Raw genomic sequence first — 19,168 nt, 5'->3', positions numbered from 1 at the left:
ATGATTCTCTTTCAGAACTTTTGACCTCAAAATGTTTTATGCAGGTCTACTCCCAGCTAGATGGCCACACCAGCTGACCTTGGTTGATTTCTGAAAAGCCCAGCAGGGGCAGATTTAGTTAGCCCTCAGACAGGGCACCAACAGGAAATCCCATTCCCTCTACCTCTTCATCCAAATCTTAAATTAAAATGGGCTATTGGCTAGACTGGGAAAGTTTAAAAAAACTAGAAGACCAGGGCAAACTCTTTCTGCATGTTATTGTCAAGAAAACCTCATGTCATCCCCAGGGGTAAATCAGGACCCAAAGGAATCTTCTACCCCTGGGACACAGAGATGGCTAGAATGCTAACCTTGGACTGATCCAGTGCAACTGTTCTTATATTTCTGATAGAAAAGTTCAAACTGTGGTCTACGGACCAAGAGTGTCCCACAAGCTCTTTTGCAAAAATTGCAGAGCAGTAGAATAGGTTTTTTTTCCTCACCAGGGAGGCAGTATAAGTATAATTCTGGGAGTTGAAGTCCATTCATCTTAAAGTTGCCAAGGTTGAGAAACACTGCTGTACACAGTCAGGTCTTAGCTATTCTTCCAATCCATCTACCTATATTTTGCAATGCTATTTAGCAGTGCTCACATAGATAGGTAAGGACAAAATCTGCACAAAAATGCAAAGTTGGATGAAAATAGTATCTATGGATGGATTAAGTAACATTGCAAACCAAAAGGGGTCTGTTTGGGAAAGGATGCAAAATCGTGTTGATATTTTAGTGCAAACTGGAAAAAAAACCCTCAAGTGCCATGATCTGTATTGAACCAATTCACAAAAATGAGAAACCGAAAGAAAGCAGGCCTGAGGTTTGAACTGGATTTGACACAGACGGAAGAACACGTTACGGGAAGGCCGCTGAATTGAGAATTCGGAAGTCTTTGCAGGGAATCTGGATAAAAAAATGATTGCGCTGCTGTTGCCATCTCGTTTCAGCAATCCATAGTGGGAAAAGTTGGTGAAATTGCTCCTATCTTGTACCCCTTTTAGGAACGGTCATCGTAGCTTTGCTTGTAGACACGCACTGGTGAGCTTGGTGGCCTGCAGCTCAGATATTTTTTTAAAATGTGGTTTTAATGGAATGTTTTATTTTTTTAATGGTGGTAAGCCACCGAAAGTCATGGATGAGATAGCCTGCCAGTGGGTGTCATCAATCCATCAGTTGTAAGAGGCATCATCCAAAGCATTATTAGAAAGAGTGTCCACCTGGGGAAGTCCATGCAACACTCAGTAATTTCACCTCTCTAGACTTTCAGTCAGGTTTATCTAGGACTGAACCAGGGCCCACCAGCAGGGCAGTACAAGTTTCCCTTATCCATCCCTGTTCTGGCTTGATCGATCTAGCAGCAGAGATTGCCACATGGTGAGAGGCCGCCAGGGAAGCTTTCAGTCCCACATACTTTGGGGGAAAGAGGTTTCGGTTACAACCCGTCCAAGTTCTTCCATTCCATCTGCAGTTTAGGCTGTGTATGTGTGGGTGTGTCACACCGCCACCGCCCGAGGTTCTGCCAGCCAGCTGGAGATTGTACACAAACATTCCATAATTGCACAAGAGTTGTACAAAAGGTGACCTGAATCATTGTTTAGTAGTTCCACAATATAAACCGTTATTTTAGCCTTTTGAATACAAATGTCTTTTAAAGAAACAACAGCCATGTTTCCAATGGAAAGCCTTGAGTGTCTCACTTGTTCCCCGCTGCCTTGTTATGGGTAGATGGCTTGATAGGGTGTAATGATAAACAGCTGTTATCTTGACCAGGAATAAGCTGTCAGTCTTCTGCAGGCATAACCTGGTTCGTCTGGCTTTGAACCAAGAATTTGCATGTGGCAATTGTCATACTAAATAACTAAGAAATGCTTGCATTAATCTGCTCTACCTAGCCGTTCCGGCTTGCTTAATCGTGGCTTATGAATAAACCACCACTGGCTGGTACATGCCAAATCATCAACCGGTGCTTGAGTGACAGTATTTGGAGTCTTAAGTTGGTCAGAACAAGGAAGTATTTTTTCTTAGCTGGGCCTAGTGGTCTTGTTACAGGTATGGAGGGGGAAAATCCATCAACAATCAAAAAGGGGAGCAGAATGGTTGAAAGGGGGGGGAAAAAACAGCTGAGCTTGCAAATGAACGTTTGCTGTTCCCAACTTGAGCAATAAGGGGGTATTTCTATGGAGCTTCTTGTATTTGAAAGGCGCCGAAGATGTACCAGCCATATCAGAATGGAAACCTTGTAGGAAAGGTTTCCCGGGAGGGGGCGGGAGGTGTCCTCTGCACATCTCTCTCTTCTTCCTTGTTCTCACGTGGGAGAAAATTCTGGTGGAAGGGATCAAAATGCCTCCAAGTTGGTCTCCTTTCTACAGAAATGCCGGGCTTAAGCAAAGGAATTCGTCTCTGGATGACCCTCCCCTGAGGCTGCCTTAAGAAGACAGCACGGAGCGGAGGGGGTGATTAATGTACCTCGGACCGGGAACAGTAACTTGGAAATGCAAATAATAACAGGTTGGATTAGTGAGCAAAAAAAATCGCTCTAGGGCGGAAGGAATGTTACACTGCCCCTATTATATAATTAAGCTATTTCACAATCAATTGAAAGTGCAACCCAAGTCTTCCAGTTGCTCAATGCGGTGACTCAACAGGCTTTATCTTCAGATCTGGTTCTTTACTTGTTTATTCCCCCTTCTCGCTTGGTGACATCTCCCCGATCAGAATTCTGTAGGACTTGCACATTGTTTTGCACTCCCTAATCATAAAAGTGATTACAGATAGTCCTCGCTTAGCAACAATTCATTTAGTGGTGATTCAGACTTACAACGGTGCTGGAAAAAACTGACTTATGACCGGTCCTCACACTTATGACCAGTGCAGCATCCCCACAGTCACATGATCACGGTTTGGGTGCTTGGTAACCAGTTCACATTTATGATTATTGCAGCGTCCCATGGTCACATGATGGCCATTATCGACCTTCCTGGCTGGCTTTTGGCAAGCAAAATCAATGGGGAACCATGTGATTTGCTTAACAACACATGGTTTGCTTAACGTCCTCAGTGATTCACTTAACAGCTGCCGCAAAAATGGTCTTAAAATCAGTTCAGATTTGCTTAATGACCGCTTTGCTTAGCACCCAAAATTCCTGTCCCAATTGTGGACATTAAGCAAGGACTATCTGTACTAGAAACCTGTGGCATTTGGATTATTCTCGCCTTCAACTTCCTATACAACTTTTTGGAGGCGTAATGATTTAACCCAGCCTCCCCTAACCTGGTGGTGTGTTGGAAGGCAGTTTCTGAGTAGGGTTCATGCCCTGTGCTAAGCCATAGCTTGTGTGACCATGGTTGATTGAATAAACCAGTGTTATCTAAGAATGGAGAACACTGAACTATACATCCAGCATAGTGGGCTGGTGAAGAAGCCGGACAGGAGCTGGGAGGCCTAGCTTCCTTAGGGCCACTCGCTATCTCTCAGCCCAACCTACCTCACAGGATTGTTGTTGAGGGGAGAAAATAGGAGGAGGGACTTCTAGGAAGGCCATCATGAGTTTCTAAACAAAGAAATAAATCTAAGAGACACAGGAGCAATTAAAATGACATGCTTTGCAAGCCAAACAGACTGGATTCACATGTGTGTGCTAAATCAAACCTAGGCAATTTATATCGGTGTTTCTCAAACTTGGCAACTTGGATTGAAAAACTAAACTGGATTCTATTTGCAGATTTTTGTGGCTGCCCGACTCATTTCAATCCTGCCCAGCGAGTCCAATTTAGCAGCACCATTTCCTGCCAGGTTGAGGCGAAACAAGAGCAAAAACAACCCAAAGGTACAAACGAAAGACCTAGGACAGTCTTAACCTAAAAATTTAAGAAATTAAAAACGCAGCTCCTTTCCATTCCATTACCCCTCCCTCCAAATATCCCAGTTTTGCCCCCGTGTGTAACACGCCTTGGGCAATTTCGCATCGCTGCCCCGCAAGTTGGCATCATTCCCATGATGGAAAAGCAGAAACCGTTCGAACCTTGGCAGGGTGCAAACCACGATGAATATGGCCTTGTTCCTGATGTCTTTCCTTAGCAGTGAAAAAAAAAATCTATACCATCATGCAGTATTAAGAGTTCTGTTGATGGAACAGTGGCTGCGATTATTGCTGTTTTATTTTTTCTTAGAGAAAAGAAAATAAACAAGTCCCTGCAGTTTTCTTGGCCACAGTTTTAGAAATGGCCTTGCCTCCTTCTGCCTAGGGCTGAGAGAGAGGGACCATCCAAAGTCACCCAGCTGGATTTGTGCCTAAAGCGGGAGAAGAACACACAGTCTCCAGGCTTTAATGCAGCAGCTTTTAACCTTACACGAAACTGGCTACACTTGTTAAACAGGATGGATTGTTTTTTTCCAACAACAAAACCCATCTCATCAACTGACAGTTCTTAAAAAGAGCCCTTAAGTCAGTGTTTCTCGACCCCGGCAACTTTAAGTTGTGTGGACTTCAACTCCCAGAATTCACTACCCAGCCTGCTGGCTGGGGAATTCTGGGAGTTGAAGTCCACACATCTCCATCAGGCTGGCTGGTGAATTCTGGGAGTTGAAGTCCACACATCTCCATCAGGCTGGCTAGTGAATTCTGGGAGTTGAAGTCCACACATCTTAATGTTGCCGAGGTCGAGAAACACTGTCTTAGATTAACCATGTAGCTTACAACAAGCTAAGGAATGATTAACCTATAATGAAATGGATAAAACAGGAACAATTAGCAATAAAGGAAGCTGCTTTGACATACAAAGAGAACAGAAGGTCAGCCAGTTTCCAAATAAAAGTCTTTGTTTTGACTTTTTTTTTTAAATATATGGATAAACAGCTTGTGCTACCTGTCTGTCTATCTCTCTGCCTATCTATCCCATCTGTGGTGGAACTCATGATGGGGATATAATCCAAGTATTATATAATTTGAACAAATTGCATAATGTGCGTAATATAATTTGTTCCAAAGAGACAGACCCAGCAGCATGGGAGGGGCAGTCACCTGTTCCATGAAGAATGAGAACACCTGTGCTAAGGGTGAAAACCCTGCCAAAAACATCTGGATGATTATTAAAGGATTGAGAAACAACAATGGCACTCTTGTGGGCTTGTACTAGAGGCCACCCAAATAAGCAGGAGATGAAGTTTTTGCAAATCAGTTGGCTGAGGGACCCAGGAAACACATCACTGTGATGATGGGGGATTTCAACCACCCAACATCAACTGGGAATCAAACTCTGCAGCAAGTGGGAGATCCAGCAGGTTCTTGACATGCCAAGCAGGCAACTTCAGGGTCTAAAAAGTGGAGGAGGGAACCAGGGGATCAACACTATTGGACTTAATGGTCATTATCAGGAAAGACAGGGTGGAGGAAGTGGACACTGTAGGAGCCTTGAAAGAGAGTGACCGTGTGAATCTAGAACTCACCATACTGTGGGCAGGGAGAACCGAAGGTGGCCGGACTGGTGTTCTAGATTTCTAGAGAGCTGACTTCAACAAGCTAAGAGAAAAAGTAGAAGGGATTCCTTGGACGGAAATCCTGAAGAGAAAAACTGTTGAGGAGACTTGGAAATTTTGAAAAATGAGATAATTAAGGCCACAACACAATGAATAATGAAGAGGGGGGGAAATGGGAGACTCCTGATGAGAGCGGTGTGGTTGAACCGAGATTTCTCCGATAAACCTTGAAACGAAAAGGACAAGTTTAAAACATGGAAAGAGGGGGCGTATAACTAAAGTAGAAGATTAAGAAATAACTTGAATCTGCAGGCATGGGGTCAGGAAGGCTAAGGCTCAGGATGAGATAAGATTTGCAACGAATGCCAAAAATAGCAAAAAATTGTTATTTGGGTATGTCTGGAACAAGAAAGAAGTTAGGAGAGTGGTTGGCTTGCTGGTTGGAGAAGATGAGATGATGGTGATGTGTGTCAGAAGGCCAAACTGCTTAATTCCTACCTTGCATCTGTCTTTTTGCAAGAGGAAAAAGCAGTCCAAACTGTCAGCAGATGCATCATGGGGGGCAGGAGGGGGACGGAAAGGAAATGCCAGTCAAAATAGTTAAGGAAGAGAAGACACCTAGCTATTTTGAATGAATTCAAGTCTTCTGGACTGGATGGATTCCACCCCAGGATCTTAAAGGACCTGGCAGATGTGATCTCAAAACCACTGGCTGTAATTTTTGAGAACTCCCGGAATCCAAAGGAAAGTGGCAGAAGATTGGAGAAGAGTCAACATCCCAATCTTTAAAAAAAAAAAAAAAGACAAATGTGGTTTCTGTCTTGGGCCCCTTGCTCTTCAATGTTTTCATAAATGACTTAGATGCAGGGATAGATGAGCTGCTAGCTGGATATGCAGACAACACGGATCTGGTGGGGGTGGCTATGGGTTCAAAAGGTTCTTGGTGGAGATGAACATTGGGCCCCGTCCAACAAAATGCTGTTCAGTGGTAAGCAACGTAGGGGCTTGCAGTTAGATAGAGAAAAAGAGGTGCACCAGTACAAGATAGGTGGTACCTGGCTCAGCAGTTGTACTTGAGAGGAGAGAGGGATCTGGGTGTCCTGGCAGAGCTCAGATGATGCATGAGCCAGCAGCATGCCGCAGCTGCCAAAAGAACCAATGCAACCTTGAGCTGCATCAGCAGAAGTACTGTATAATGTGGAGATCACAGGAGGAGATATTTCTTATCCACTCTGCCGTGGTCAGATCCTAGAGCAGTGTTTCTCAACCTTGGCAGCTTGAAGATGTGTGGACTTCAACTCCCAGAATTCCCCAGCCAGCCACGAAAACACATTTCTGTCCATTTCTCCAGCGAGTTTAGTTGGTTGATCTACTGGCATATTTTATGGAAATTCCCTGTCCCTCTGTGAATGCTGCCTATGTCTGCAGTTTCCAAAGATTTAATTAACCGCATCGGTGGGGATTGACCGTTTCCCCAGTTTCTAGCCTATGCTATTTTTAAGTGCTGAAGTTCCTAATGAGCAATTTGGCCATCTTTAGGATAATTGTAGATGCCAGTTTCAACTACACGAAAAGCAGAAACCTCAGCAACTTTTTGCTCCCACATGCTCTGACATTAGACCCACAATTTAGTGGCCAATAATTGTGATGTAAGTGGGATGCGTGATACTGGCTTACTTGGAGTGTCTGTATCATGAAGTGGGAATGCGGCATTATATTGTCTCTCTGTCTGTCTGTCTGTCTGTCTGTCTGCCTATTTACATGTATTTATTGCCTGCCTTTTCTTTAGGAATTCAAGGAGGCTTGAATTCAAAGATTTAAAGATTCTTCTCTCATTTTATTTCCCCGATACCAACCCTGTAGGGCAGGCTGGGCTGAGAGAGAATGGCCCGGCCTCAAAGCTTTTGTAACTGAGGTTGACTCGAATCCTTTCCAGTCCAAATAGAACATCTTAACCACTCTGCCACACTGTCTCTGGGCCAGCATACCCTTCCCCTGGCATTAGTTGCAAGAGATGGGGGCAGGGTTCTACATCTTGATTGCAAGCACAAGCCACCTCCTGCAACTAGTGTGGTTGTGAGACAAATCTCCAAAGGGCCCTTGCCAATCTCTTGGCATTGTTTGTGCTTTGCATCAGAAATGGATAAAATCCATGATTTAGCAAGTTGAACCTATCCTTGTGGGCCTCAGCTTACCCACTGGAGGGACTGTTTGCCACATCGATTACCTCCTGCTTCTATTTAGCTTTTTAATTAGCCTCCCTTCAGCCAACTGCTGGTGTTATATCCAACCTTTGCTACTGCTGAAATGTTCTCCCATGCAACTTTTCCAGCTTACTTTCCTAGAAAGTTTGCCAGAAGTCTGGAAGGTCACCTTCATTGGGTGCCATGGAGAAGAGAAGGCTTTTGAGGCTTCTCAGTGCATTTGCCAACAATTTTTAAAATTGATAGTGCTTTGCAAAATTGTCCTCCTAGAAACTTTTTCGGGAGGAATGAAACTGTTGAACAAATGCACTCAAATGTATGTGGAGAAATGCATGGACAGCGTGGCATGCTTGCACAAGATGCTTAACCAGGTTGTTAAAAACCCAACAGCTGCATTCCCACACCTGATAAGTTTAATTTGAACTTCAGGGGTTTTTTTGTGTTTGTGTGTGGCATAATGTGCTATGTGAATTCAGTCTGGTTCTTTATAATTCATTGTGTTGTGCAGATCCAGAAAATGGGTTAGTACAGCAACCAAATCAAGTGACTTGTGCAAACGTAGCCTATGTGGATGCGTGTATGGATATGTAGGCCCTTCTTTTGCAAAGAGGGAGAAGAAGAGATGCTTGTTCATCTGTGCTGGATACTCTAGGGCCTTATTTCTCAACCTTGGTAGCTTTAAGATGTATAGACTTCAACTCCCAGAATTCTCCAATCAGCAAGCTGGGCTGGGGAATTCTGGGAGTTGAAGTCCACACGTCTTAAAGTTGCCAAGGCTGAGAAACACTGCTGTAGGGGAAATAACCTGTGAGATTGTCTCGCTAGAAACAAAAGGCATAAATGCTGATTGGTGGGTGCTTCTGTGTTTACCTGTTTGGCCAGGCTGAAAATGGGCAAGCAATGATTCTCTGCAACTTACAAGGGTCTAGAAAATATCAGGCTGAAGGTGGTTAATAAATGGAGAAGGTGATAACTATGTGGAAAACACGTGCATTGGTTTTAAACTACTTTGGGAATAACAGACAAACGGAAGGGCTGGTGTTATAGCACATCCTGGCCCATCAGGAGAGACAGATCACCCTCAAGTAACTTTATGCATACCTCCATACTGTTTTCTTAGCAGCAGTGCGTAATTGCCTTGACATTACCTTCTTTGTTTAAAACTTTCCAGTCCAGCCAACAAGTTTGGGATTTTCTTGTGGTCTCCCATCCATGCACCAACCAGACTGGACCTAGCTTAAAGTTTTATGCTCAGTCAGGATCAGCAAAGTGCACATGTAAAAAATCTAGAAAATTTTGGATCCAAATACACACACTGATTCTGAGGATTTTAAACCAGGGGTCCCCAACCCCCGGGCCGCGGATTGGTACCGGTCCGTGGCCTGTTAGGAACCAGGCCGCACAGCAGGAGGCGAGTGGTGGGCAAGCGAGCGAATTTACAGCCTGAGTGTTTACAGCTGCTTCCCGTCGCTTGCGTCACCTCCTGAGCTCCGCCTCCTGTCCGAGAAAGCAAGCCCATTGGCTGCTATCTCCAAAGGGCATGAAGAAGAAAGAATAAAAGGTCGGGAAAAAGAGGAAGCGCTTGAATCATCCTGAAACCACCTACCCCCACCCCCCGGTCCGTGGAAAAATTGTCTTCCATGAAACTGGTCCCTGGTGCCAAAAAGGTTGGGAACCGCTGTTTTCAACATTAATATGCAATTGAGACCAGAGGTTTTTCTTTTGGGATTGATGGACAGCTGGGGAAAAAAGTCATGGAACTTTGCTTTTGTAGATGACAACCGCAGTGAGATTATTGTATGCACAAAGCCGGAAAGGTTCAGCACTGCCCACAGTGGAGGGATGGCTGGTGAAGATGATGGAACGTGTGGAGATGGCTAAACCGACTTCTTTGATCAGGGGAAAGGACTTCTTGCATAAAAAAGAAAAAATGAACTTATGATTTATGATTTTGATGATGAGACAGGATAGATGATAGAAAGAAGAGAGTTACATTGTGACTATGGAGTAAGAGGTAAATTTAGGATTGTACTTATAACTGCTGTAAGGAAGACCGGAAATCACTTCTTTGTATCTTTTTCCTTTCTTTTCTACAATATTTTTCTTTTCCTTTTTTCCCCCTTTTTTGCACTTCTAGCTTTCTCTTTGTTTTCTTTCTGTTTCTGTTTCTGTTTCTGTTTCTGTTTCTGTTTCTTATTTTATGTTAGTCTGTATTAGTTTTTATCTTCCTTTTTAAAAATTATACATACATACGTACAAAATCAGCAAAGTGCTGTGATGTACTCAGCTGGGCTGGAAATTGATACCAAGAAGTTTTGCAGAGTTCACACCTTGCCGATTCCTTCCCAGTTTTTTGTTCACTAAACCACCCACTGGTTGGTCCTCCCCATATTAAGCGGTAATCTCTGGGTTTACAAATCGAAATCCGAGGTTGGGGCAACAGGCTATACTCAGGCAAACCTAAGGATGTCTCAACCCGCCAAAGGCTTAAGGAATTAAGTCTTAAGAAATGTATTAGGCAGCTCTAATACAGCCAGCCAAGAGAACGCCCGTCTTAATGGCCCATCGTGGAGAGTCATGTTTTAATTAGTAACTGTCGGCCCCGCCTGTCTTCGCCCACCCATTTCCAAAACTTAGAAAGCCCTGTTTTGGTGTGCTCTGCTGCATTTTAAGGATTTTCTCTGGTTAAACCATAATTATGAGCCTCTAGGAGGGAGACACTTTGGGGAATCTGTAGATGCTGGGGCCTTGAAGCCAAAAATGAACATTTCCACTTGCAGGAGCTGATGTGCGTGTGTTCGTGTCCAATCTGAACAGTTCTGCCATTTTCTTTCTAATCTGCACTAAACTTTTGGTGTGAGAGTCAGTCTGGTGTCATGGTTAAGGTGCCAGGCTAGAAACCGGGAGACGGTGAGTTCTAGTCCCGTCTTAGGCACAAAGCCAGCTGGGTGACCTTGGGCCAGTCACTCCCTCTCAGCCCTAGGAAGGAGGCAATGGCAAACCACTTCTGAAAAACCTGCCAAGAAAACGGCAGGGACTTGTCCAGGCAGTCTCCAAGAAGTGGACACGATTGAATGGATTAAAAAAAACTTTTTGGGGGCTGTTTTCCGGGCTCCTTCCCAGCAGGGATGTAGCTATCCTGATGTTGCACTCCAGTTCCCATGAGCCTTGGGCAGCAGGGCCACTGCTGAAAGGAAGATGGAGTATGTAGTCCGACCTCTTCTGGAGGAACCATGCTTTCCTGATCATTTCAGAACCTCAAATCTCTTTCTTTTTTCCACTCCCTTTCTACCAAAATAACTGGGGCGTGATGCTTTTTAAAAAAATCCCGAACCTTTACAAGAGAGAGGCAAAGCTATCGCTTGAAAGGAACACAAAAGCAGATCGTTCAGCTGGGGAAGATGTAGCATCTTTTCATTCTGTTGTTCTAAGCGTGTTTGTTGACTTTACAGATGCTGTCAAAGTAGGTGACTGTTATTGCTTAGCAACCCTTTTCCAATCTTTTGCAGAGAAATATTCTCATTTTAAAAGTAATTTCCACCCGTTTGCTTCAAGCGAAGGCATTTCATCCACAGGATCTCAGAAATCAGTTAATTCCATCACTGTAATTTTGCTACAGCAAAAGAAATTGGCCGTATTGTTTTAGGGTGCTCTGTGCTCATACTGGGCCAATCGATATAAATCCAATCCATGCTTGTGTTACAGGAGCTGGGGTATTAATTTATTCTGCTCATTCTTTGTTTCTTCTACAGATTAAAAAAAACACTTTACCACTTTGTAATTTTCCCTGATACACAGAGCTTTTTTAAAAAAATTCTTGATATACCTTTAACATGTAGCTTTCCCTGATATATTGGGTTTTAAAACATCCTTTTTCATTTTCTAATGTCAGTTTCTCAGCAAATACAGGTAAAACAATGTGATGAGGTCCACTGGCTTTGGTATGCAATTTTCCCCAATATAGGATCTTTTTTTCCCCCAGTTGTATTTCCCATAAATAGGTGTGTGTGTCTGTGTGTAAATGTTTGACCTGGACTACCCCAGCGGTAGAGCCCATTCACTGCTTATTTTCACCATTGCAGAGTCTGTTTCAGCCTGTGATGGGCAAGCAGCCACATGTGCCTTGCCAGTGCACCCCCAGAATTCACCCTGGGGCAGCTTCCATCCTTTCTGAGGTCAGAAATACCTCAAAATTGGATTGCAAACTGTAAAATAGGCTTAGTGCATTTAGGACCCCCCCCCCAACAGCTGCTCCAGCTGCAGTCTTGTTTCCAATCCTTTTTCTTACCATCCAGCACTCGCAATGATAGAATCGCATCTGTTAGTACACATATCCCTTTATAAAGTAACTTACCTGACTCGTGTTTTGCTACCACTTTCAAGCTGTTGATTGATATGTGGCATCAAGTTGGTGTTGACTCTTAGTGACCACACAGATAGATTTTCTCCAGGATGATCTGTCCCCAGCCCGGTCTTTCAGGTCTCCCAGCAGGTCCCCCATCACCACTGTAACTGGGTCCATCCCCCTTGCTGCTGGTCCTCCTCTTCTCCTCTTTCCTTCCACCTTTCCTACCATCAGAGCCTTCTCAAGAGAGCTGGGCCTTCGCATAAGGTGTCCGAAGTGGGATAATTTGAGCCTGGTCTTTGTGCTCTGAGTGAGACCTCTGGGCCGATGGGTTTGATGACCCATCGGTTTGTTTCCTTGGCTGTCCATGGTCTTCTCAGGAGTCTTCTCCAACACCGAAGTTCAATACTCCTCCTCTCCTGCTTCTTCAAAGTCCAACTTTCCCTTCCATAGAGTGTCAGAGGGAACACTGTGGCTTGCACGATTCTGATCTTCGTAGGTATCTGAATATCTTTTCCAGGGCCTTCATGGCTGCTCTGCCAAGTGCTAGTCTGTGGTGCATTTCTTGGCTGCTTGTCCCTTTACTGCTGCTGGTTGATCCCAAAAGGCAGAAGCTCCCCACCGCTTCAATATCGTCATTGCCAATTCTAAGGCTGGTTGCTCTACCTGTTGTCATTAGCTTGGTCTTCTTTATATTTAATTTTAGTCCCATTTTTCACTCTGCTCCTTGACTTTTCTTACTAGACTTTGCAGATCCTTTGCATTTTCGGCTGTCAGGGTGGTGTCATCGGCCTTGTGCAAGGTAATTGATGTATCTTCCTCCACTCAACTTCTTCCCATCCAGCTGCCCTTAATATATATTCTGCATAGTGAAAAAAAAAGGTGAAAGGTCCCCTGTGCAAGCACCAAGTCACGTCTGACCCTTTGGGGGGATGCTGCTTTCACGATGTTTTCTTGGCAGACTATAGCGGAGTGGTCTGCCATTGCCTTCCCCAGTCATCACCTTCCCCAGCAAGCCGGGTGCTCCTTTTACCGACCTCGGCAGGATGGAAGGCTGAGTTGACCTGAGACGGCTACCCAGAGAGAATCCGGCTTCCGGTGGGATCGAACCCGGGTCGTGGGGAGGGTTTCGGCTGCAATACTGCTGCCTAAGGGGAGAGGATGCAGCCTTGTCTCGCTCCTTTGCCAACCTGGAGCCAGCTGGTTTCGTCATGTTCTGTCCATTCTATGGCTTCCTGACCTGTATATCAGCTTCTCGTGAGGACAAGCAGATGTTCTGGGACTCCCATTTTTCTGAGCACTTTCCACAGCTTGACATGATCAACACAATCAAAGGATTTTTTACAAGCGATGAAGCACATAGTGACTTCTTTTTGGTATTCTCTGGCTTTCTCAATTATCCAGCGTGCATCAGCAATAATGTCTCACATTCCTTGGCCTTTTCCAAAGCCAGCTTGAACATCTGGCGTCTCTTCTTCCACTTAGGGCTCTAATCTGCATTGTTGATCCTAATTTGCATTATATTCATAATTCACACCCTTTGCACAATGCTGTCGTGCGTATGATGTCACACACACACCCTGCAGTTAGCCTTCTAGTCCTGCAAAATGTGCCATTTTACATATCACCTCTAATTTCTGAAACAGGAAGAGAGAGGCCGGCTGGGGATTAGGTTGATTAGCTGATGCTCTGAAAGATTTGGAGGTGTGGTGGGGTGTTTCTTAAGATGTTAAGATGTAATTGTCCTCTTCACTGCCAAGGAGATATTTTTAAAGGAATAGAAAGATTCCAAGCTGGTAAGCCTCGACTGAAAAACGAACAAAACCTTGGACAAGCAAAGATTTGATAATGTGGGAATCACCAAAATTATTTATTGCAGAATGGGAGTGCACCAAACCCATTTTACTTCAAAGGCACGCATCTCTCTCCCCCCTTCCCTTTTAAATCTCTAGTTTTCTACTTCAGAACTTCTGATGGGGGAGTTTTAAATCAAGGGCACGAATGCTGGGTGTTAACCACCCATTGAATTGTTCCTGATCATCCTGGGAACTTGTTACCTGCTGAAATCAGTAAGGCTACAATTCTTCATACGCCCATTTTAATGAATGGGGACATGGTGTTTTTAATTGCAGTTTAGGGTGTGCTGTTGCCGCGCCTTGTTTCGGTCCTCTTTCAGCAGGGAATTGCCTTCAGGCCTCCTATTTTGACGAGCTGAGGTTGGGTTGGTTCAGCAGGCGCATCATTTTGGTCTCAGTTGTGCAGAGATGAGTCCTGCGTTTTGGTCTCGGTCATGCACCGGCATGCAGGAAATCCGAAGCAGCAGAGTTGGTCTCCTGGGCTGCTTCATGAACAATTGCCTCTTCGAGCTGGGGATTTTTCTTTTTTCTTTTTTTAATAAGAATTTTATTAAGTTTAGAAAAAGAGCTGGGGATTTTTGAGTGGTAGCTGGAAATCCTGGGATTTGAACTTGTGGACTTCTGCAGAGAAAGCAGCTCTTTTTAACGGACATTTGTTAAAAAAAACAAAACTCTTTGGGTTTGACAAAAAGGGGCTCTGGAGGCCATGAAGTCCAGCCCTCTTCTCAGGGCAGAAATCCAAGTTAAAGCATCTGTAATGGTTGCTTCCAGACTGATAGATTCAGGAGAGCATTATGTAAACAGTCAGCTGCAAGCATCCTGGGATCAGCAAAGAGACCCACCTCCTCACAGGAGCGTTGTTAGAAAGGACATCAGAAGGTCTCCACCCTAACATACACATCGGTAGTCCTCGCTTAACAACCATTCGTTTAATGATGGTTCAGACTTACAACAGTGCTGGGGAAACTGAATTGTGACCAGTCCTCACACTTACAACCATTGCAGCAGCCCTGCAGTCATGTGATCACAATTTGGGTGCTTGGTTCACATTTATGACCATCACAGCATCCCATGGTCACCTGATCGCCATTTTCAACCTTCCTGGCCAGCTTCTTGCAAGCAAAATCATGTGATTCATTTAACAACCATGTGGTTTGCTTAATGCCTGCAGTGATTAACTTAATGACCACTGCAAAAAAGGTCGTAAAATTAGGTCAGATTTGCTTAATGACCGCTTCACTTAGCAACCAAAATTCTGGTCCCAGTTGTGGTCGTTAAGCAAGGACTACCTGTATTGGATCTAAATGAGAAGCAGTTCAGCTGCTGGAATTGTGGTACCTCCACCCAGTCATTGCAATAAATCTTGCTAAAGACAGCTGTGTCAGAATTGTGTTAGGAAAGAATAACAGGGGCCGAAGATCTTGACAGCATTCTTGACCAATGGCTCTCCAGCCTACTTTTGAACACCACCAATGGCCCCTCTGCCAATTTTCTCTGGGTCATCGATACCACCATCAACCTGTTCTTATTAGGAGGGGTTTCTGTGTGTGTGTGCTATCTCATTGGACTGTGTCTTCCTGTAATGTAAATCCATTAATCTGAATCCAGCATTCAGAAATAAAGAAGAACATGTTTGGACCTCCTCCTACGCATCGTCTCTTTTGTTATTTGAAGAATGCTTTCATGGGCATCCCCAGTCCTTTTTTCTCAAGGCTAAACATGCCCAGCAATTTCAGTCTCTCTTCATAGGGCTTCATTGCTAGTCCCTGATCATCGTTTTTTCCCATTCTCTGAACCTGTTTCAATTTCTCTAGGGCTGGGCACGGTATCTGAGGAAGGTTCTGAACAAAGCAGAAGAAAGTGGAAGAATGATGTCGTTTGGAAATTATTTTTTCTGTCAGTTCAGCCTGTAATTGCATTTGCTTTTTTTGCAGCCACATCACATGGCTGGCTCATGCACAACATGCAGTTGGTTCCAGTATCTTTTTAACGAGGCCCATGCTCCTTGGAAGCTGCAGCAGATGGGAAGTCTCTCTGTTTTCTAAGTATGGGGCTTGATTTTTAAAGTTTTTGGTATCTGAATCTTTCCCGTGGATCCCCATGTGTGCTTGAGATCATCAGCCCAGTTCCCTTGCCAAGTGAGATGGAAGGAGACCTAGGAGAGGAAGGGCTTGGTGGGTGAATAACCTCCCCACAGAGGTGTTCCTGGTGCCACTTTTCATTTCTTCTGGCAGAGGCCCATTTCATTTTTGCAGACTTTTAGAACTTTGCTGTGATTTTAGTGTTGTCATTTTACCTCTGGGAATGTTTTCCTTTGGACGCCGTTCTGACGGATCATTCCGTTTCTTGATCTCTCTCTTAAAGCAATTTGTTTTCCTTTTCTAGTTACTGCAAATTGAGATGTTTAATTTGTTTGAATATTGCCCAGAGAGCTCTTGTCAGACAATTGATAAATTAGAGAAACAAATTAGAAAGAGAGTGATTTTTGCAGCTAGTTCCTACACTTCTCTTCTCTCTCTTTTTTTTCATTTGCACAGAAGAGAGTATCGTGTGGCATCAGCAGAGCAGGGACAGACAGTGTTTTAATCACAATTTTCCCCTGCATCTCCTTTTCGCTCGATTAAAAACTAAACAGATCCACGAAACCTGTTGGAGGAATATCACATCTGTCTGTCTGTCTGTTTGTCTATCTGGGATATATATGGGGGATCAAAAAAGTCAAGATGGCAGCAACAGCCATCTATCTTGCCTTTTTTGACCCTCTTCTGAGGATATCTTTTATTAAAAAAAAACAAAAAACAAAATTGTTTCCTTCAGTTTGGCACTGAAGTGTAGTACGCATGAACTTGGAATATTTAGTGACTGTATATAGCAGTGTTTCTCAACGTTGGGTGCTTCAAGATGGTGGACTTCAACTCCCAGAATTCCCCAGCCAGCATGGCTGGCTAGGGAATTCTGGGAGTTGTCATCCACCCATCTTGAAGTTCCCAAGGTTGAGAAACACTGGTATATACAATGTGCAAGTCATAGGTTGACCACCCCCAAAACTAATAATAACAATTATTATAGTTATTGTTGTACCTTAATATGTTCTCCTTGGGCAACAAAAGCTGATTTCATTGCTCCTTTCTACTGCCTTGTTCTGATCATTTGAAGTATTTATTTTGACCCACAAAGTTTTCAGCAGCCTGTACCCAACGTACCATGGTATGTGTCTGTGTCTTAATTAAAATAGATTCAAAAAGTGGAAATCTGTGATGGGCAGATGGAGCCAACTTTATAAATTCTGATTAAAATTCTCTTGCTGCCAGAATTCAGTTTAACTCCAGATGTTTCCACTTAAAGGTTGGCATCGTGGGTAATGCTTGTGCTCTGTTTAGAACCCTGAATGTTTGAACTAAGACGGTAGAGATCTCCCCCACCTGGGTTCAATACATTTGGAGAGCGCCATGATGGGAAAAGTCTATCCTGGTTACTGAATTAACCCAGTTTCTGAGTTTGCACATTGGATGGAAGCATACACTTGGCAAACAGGCTAGCTGACCTCATCCTATAAGCCAGAGCCTCTCTCTGAATAACTGCAGTGAAAGCTAATATTGTATGAATGCATCTTCTCGGTTTGAACTGATCTGATAAATGTTTTGTCTAAATTCAGCCAATGGATCGCTCAGAACTGAAGTCAGTCTTCCTGGCCAATATACAAGCAAATAGAATCATTCCTTCTCTAATTTGGAAGGCATCAAGAGGTCGCTGGGGGTCAAAAAAGTCAGAATGGTGGCCGCAACCATGTGATTGAAGCCCCACCTGTTTTTACATATAAGCGTATTAAAAAGAGGCGGGACTTCGTCACATGCTTAAGGCCGCCATCTTGACTTTTTTGACGCACACATGGATAGCCCTGAAAACATACTGTAATTCTAAAAGCTTAAACTTGCATTTCCTTATAGTTTCTCCTGCATCCCTCTTGTAGAAAACCTTTTCTATTACAGTTGTCTTCCAGTTTTCCCTCCTTCAAAGTGGCATCCCCAAAATGCCTAATAAATCAAATCTCCCCCAGGTGGAGGCCACCATACAGTAGTCTCAATAAGTAGTCTCTTCAATAAGAAAGTGGCTTGCCATGGCCTTCTTCCAAGATTTTCTTCCTTCCACCTACAGCCCTGGGCTCATTTGGTGGTATTCCATCCAAATGTTAACAAGTACTGAGATCCAGTCCTACTTAGCTTTTTGGAGTTCAGCCAAGGTCAGCTTTGAGCTGGCATAGGAGCTGGGCTTCAAAATAGAGCCCAAGTGAAGCCACCTTCCAACTGAGCTTAATTCCTGAAAAACAGGATTTTCCTTGGCAGCAATGCAGAAGTGGTTTGTTATTGCCCTCTATGGTATTTTTTAGACTTCCTAGCATTTCTCAGTAAGTCTCCCATCCAGTGACAGAGCCAAGTTTGACCCTTCTTAGCTTCTGAGCCCAGCCAAGGTGGACAAATGCTGTACTAGAATGCAATTTTACTCAGCCCTAGGCACAGTGCCTGAAGGCTGCATATTAATAAAACTTATTTTTCCTGTTATTTTTCCTTCTGAAGCTTTCTCCTACTGGCCTCCCTCCTTTGAGAGGGCTCTCAGACCAAGTCTGTATTTTACAGCTATAAAAAGGGGAAGGATGTTGTGACCTTTGCATGGAAAAATGACTTCCCCCCGCAAAGAACACTTCTGATTAAGTATGACTCTTTCATTTAGTTTTCCTTAGTTTCTCCGTGGGCAGGTTTCAATCTCAAAGTTCTGGCCAGGTCATCAGCTTCTGTTTTCCTTTTACTTCAAAGGGCTATCTATCATTCTGCCTTCATTTGGGATAAACCCGTTCCCTTTTCCAGCCATAGTTAGTTTGTAACTATTGCTTGCTTGCTAAAGGAAGATTCAGCAAAATGAACCTTCAGCCCCTGGAGAATTCTGGGAGTTGAAGTCCACACATCTGAAAATTGCCAAGGTTGAGAAACACTGCCCTAGGACACTCTGCCCCAATCTTTGGGGGTGGTTGCATGTATAGTATTTGGAGATTTTGAAGCCTATTGGCGGGTGCCTTCACAAAATGGTGGCTGTGATTGGCATGGCCAGTGAGGGAACACAGCATTTTTTAAAACATAGATTGGTTGCATTTCCATGCCTCCTGTGACATGTCCCTCCCAGCAGTTTGCAAACAGATCCACTTGCAGGGAAAGCAATGAAACAGAACCAGTTTGCTGTGCTAGCCCAGGAACTGGGAGATT

The sequence above is a fragment of the Candoia aspera genome, chromosome 8, assembly GCF_035149785.1.
Source record: "Candoia aspera isolate rCanAsp1 chromosome 8, rCanAsp1.hap2, whole genome shotgun sequence".
NCBI lineage: Eukaryota > Metazoa > Chordata > Lepidosauria > Squamata > Boidae > Candoia > Candoia aspera.
This window is presented reverse-complemented; position numbering follows the sequence as displayed.